The 4411-nt window shown below is 39.7% G+C and overlaps 1 pseudogene; it reads left to right on the top strand.

Annotated features, from left to right (window-relative positions):
- The first annotated feature begins 2529 nt into the window (after nt 1-2529).
- LOC113292174 lies at nt 2530-2629 on the top strand (annotated as a pseudogene).
- Nucleotides 2630-4411: the final 1782 nt, after the last annotated feature.

Genomic DNA, 4411 nt, shown 5'->3' with positions numbered 1-4411 from the left:
GGTACCAAAGGGACAGGTAAAAGTGGTTTTCTCCTGGTCTTCTGGGGAAATAAAGATCTGATTATATACAGAGTAGCCATCTAAAAAGAAGTAGTGACTATGTCCAGCTAATCTCTCTAGCATCTGGTCGATGAAGGGATGTGGAAAGTGGTCTTTCCTAGTGACCTTGTTCAATTTCCTATAGTCAATACAAACACGCCAACCCGTGGTCACTCGGGTCGGGATTAACTCATTGTTATCATTCTGGACTACAGTAATACCGGATTTCTTGGGTACAACCTGAACGGGGCTGACCCACTTACTGTCTGAAATGGGGTAGATAATGCCTGCATCTAACAACTTAAGGACCTCATTTAGAACTACCTCTTTCATATTAGGGTTTAGTCGACGTTGCATATCCCTAGAAGGTTTGGTATCACTCTCTAAATAGATCTGATGCATACAAACAGTGGGACTTATACCCTTAATGTCAGCTATGGTCCACCCTAAAGCTTCCTTGTTGTTTTGAAGGACGATTACTAGCCTACTTTCCTGGTCATTATCCAAGACGGAAGAAATAATCATAGGTAAAGTTTCAGACGGGCCTAAAAACCTATATTTCAGGGAATCTGGCAATGGTTTTAGGTCCAACTTAGGAGGCTCTTCTAATGAAGGAACTAGGGTAGACTTAGAAACTGGTAGTGGTTCGACTTTAGGTTTCCATCCATTACTAGTATCTAACAAAGGGGTTGAATCTAACAAAGCATTCACCTCATTAATCACATTATCATCATCAAAATCAATCCCAAAGTGAGCTAGGCATTTCTCTAATGGATCTTCTAACAAAGTGTTTGGTAATGACTCCTCGACTAATGTTCCTATCATGTTCACCTCTTCTATGTTCGAGTCATCTAGTTCAGAGGGTAGCTTACTAATATTAAAAATGTTCAGCTCAATAGTCATATTACCAAAAGACAATTTCATAATACCATTTCGACAGTTAATGATCGCATTGGATGTAGCTAAAAACGGGCGACCTAAAATTACCGGTATCTGGTTCTCTGGGTCAGGGACAGGTTGGGTATCTAGGATAACAAAATCCACTGGATAAATAAACTTGTCAACCTCTATGAGAACATCCTCGATCACACCACGAGGAATTTTAACGGACCTATCAGCTAACTGAAGTGTCATCTGGGTAGGTTTCATCTCACCAAGTCCTAGCTTAAGGTACACATGATATGGTAGTAAGTTCACACTAGCTCCTAAGTCAAGCAACGCTTTCTCAACACGGTATTTACCTATTGTGCAAGAAATGGTAGGGGACCCTGGGTCTTTATACTTAGGAGTAGTGGTATTCTGAATAATAGAACTCACCTGACTAGCTAGAAAGGCTTTCTTCTGGACATTAAGCTTTCGCTTTCGCGTACACATATCCTTGAGAAACTTGGCATAAGAGGGAATCTGCTTAATTGCATCTAGTAGTGGAAGGTTGATAGTTACCTGCTTAAAAACCTCCAATATATCATTAAAATTGGACTCCCTCTTAGTTGGAACTAGCAGCTGTGGGAATGGGGCTCTAGGGACAAAGCGGGCTCAATATGACCCTCATTGGTCTCTTTAGAGACTCTATGAGTCTCCTCAGTTTCTGGTTTAGGAGGGTGAACTACATCATGTTCACTATCAGGCATGGAAACCTTGTTGTCTATCACTCTACCACTCCTAAGGGTTTTAATAGCATTCACATGATCAGATGGTCTTTCACCTATTTCATTAATTCCTCTAGAGTTGGGTTGAGTCTGACTAGGAAACTTACCTGTTTCTCTTAAAGACTCATTTATCCGACTAACCTGGGTTCTCAACTCGGAAATAGCCTGAGAGTTAGCCTGACCTATTCTCTTATTTTCTTCTAAACCTTGAGCAGCAGATTGTTGAAACTGCACAGTGCTACGAGTTAACAAAGCAAGAGACTCTTCTAAACTCATAATCTTCTTATCCGAAGGGTTCTGAAACTGTGCCGGAGTTGAAGGATTCTTAGTATAGCCAAAACCTGGGGGAACCTGAGCGTTACTAGACTGACCTTGATTCTGGCCCTTGGACCAAGAAAGGTTTGGATGGTTTCTCTAGCCAGGGTTATAGGTTTCTGAATATGGGTCAAACTTCTGTCAGTTATCAAACCTAGTGTTGTTATAAAGAGCATTGGCTTGCTCTTCAACAGCATGGCCTTCCCAAAAAGGCTCATTTCTTCCACTACTACTACTAGAATGACCTAATTCTAAGGCTTCTAACCTTTTGGCTATAGCTGCTATTTTGGCATCTGACTCATAAGATCCTTCTACCCTATTAACATTTCCTCTACTTAGAAGAATTGTTTTATGGGGTTCCCTACTATTTTCCCATTGTTTGGTCTTATCGGCAATTTCATTCAAAAATGTCATCGCTTCATCAACAGTTTTATTCTCAAACCCACATGTGCATAAGGACTCAACCATGGTTGTTGTTGCGTAATCTAAACCATCGTAGAGGATCTGAACTAACCTAACCTTCTCCAAACCATGATGAGGACATTGAGTTATCAAGTCATTGAACCTTTCTAAGTACCTATATAAAGATTCTCCCTCTTGTTGGGAAAAAGTACATATTTGTGTCCTAATAGACGATGTTTTATGCCTTGGGAAAAACTTATGTATAAAGGCAGAAGTAAGTTGGTCATAGGTTTCAATTGGCTCAGAGTCCAAACTATACAGCCAAGATTTGGCTTTATCTTTTAAGGAAAATGGGAATAACCTAAGTTTCAACGCATCATCACTTAGGTTTTTAATTTTCAGAGTACTACAAACTTCCTCAAATTCCCTAACATGAAAATAGGGGTTCTCATTCTCCTTCCCTAAAAAAATTGGGAGCATCTGTAAAGTCCCAGGTTTCAGTTCATAATTTGCCTCGGTTTCAGCTAACTTGATATAAGATGGACGAGAGGTCCTAGTTGGGTTTAGCAAAGCTTTCAAAGTTTCCATTTTTGGCACTACCAAAGGACTAGGTGTACTAGGGGTACTTTCCTCACGAAGAGACAGATTCTCAAAACTGAAGTTTCCAAAAACGGGGCTCTCAAAAGAAGAGTCTTCGTGCTCCCCGCCTTCACAAGAAGAACTACTAGGTTTGTCACTAATCAAATGACCTAGAGTGTTTCTTTTCCAAGCCCGTTTAAAAACTTCGGGCATACACTAGAAAAACAAAATTAAAAAGAAAAGTCCTAAAAAGGAAGGGATATTCTATGCAAACACAAACAAGGCTGACTCCACCACAGCAAACCTACTGATTTCTAGCAAACAAAAAGCATGATGGCTCCACTTAGATTGTTTCTAGACCAGATTTTAATCCTTCGAACGGGAATTCGTTACAATTTAAGCAAACCCCTATGGAATCAATCCGAGTTAAAGTAAGTTGAATAGAGGCGAGGGAATCTCGGTGGAGCTTTGATACCCAAGGCCTCACTGGTATTACAAGCCGGCGCAGTCACACATTTAACTTACAGAAACCGTCAAGAACTTCGAAGTATGCTTAAAAGAGTAACCAATATTTTTCGAATGACTTTCCTGTTAAGCTCGTTACCCTATTGGTCTCGTTCTAGTCAAAATTTTAGGCTTAGGTTCGCGTTTGGTGTCGTTTTCCTAAGGCGGGAAAGAAGAGAACGGTGATGAAATCCGAACCCTTATCTTGTATGGCCAGTCCTTGTCCTTTACTAGGAAATTAAAGCAGCCATTTTCAAGTCCTCAACATATATGCATACGAAGAAAGAGAGTAACTCGCTGACAGGGGATTCGCGAGTGTTTCGACAAACTTACCTCCCGTACCATACGGGGGATGAACCTTTGTAGTCGACTCGGGACACGACTTCAATGTCATGTACGAATCCGAGGGGCCGAGGTGATATCGTAATCACCGTCCTTCTCTGCAAACAGTTTATATTTAAACTACCCTTCCGTAGGGTTTAAAAAATAATGTCCCAAAATTTAAAGTCCAAAGTCCAAAAATATAAAGTGCAAAAGAAAAAGAAAGTCTAAAAAAATAAAAATAAAAATGTCTCTCTTTTTTTTTTCCCAAAAAAAATCTTCTTCTTTCGCTCCTTCCGCTTTGCCTTTCACTCGAAGTCTTTAAGTATTCACCAAAAGCTTTGGCAAAAAAAATTTCGCTCCAAATTCCGAATTCTGTAAGAAAAAGACAAAGACTCAAAAACGTAAAGAAGAACACATAAAATAAAAACCTTAAAAAAAATCTAAAAACTCTAGCCTAAAGACAAGTCCCCGGCAGCGGCGCCAAAAATTGATGTGTTTTCAAAGTCGTTGTAGTGATAAGATTCGTTCAAAACTTGTGAAAGCAGATTTTAGACTTAATTTTTAAATACCAAATATAGGAAACTTAAGTAAAAGTGATA

Source organism: Papaver somniferum, chromosome 6 (assembly GCF_003573695.1).
Source record: "Papaver somniferum cultivar HN1 chromosome 6, ASM357369v1, whole genome shotgun sequence".
Classification (NCBI taxonomy): domain Eukaryota; kingdom Viridiplantae; phylum Streptophyta; class Magnoliopsida; order Ranunculales; family Papaveraceae; genus Papaver; species Papaver somniferum.
This window is presented reverse-complemented; position numbering and strand designations above follow the sequence as displayed.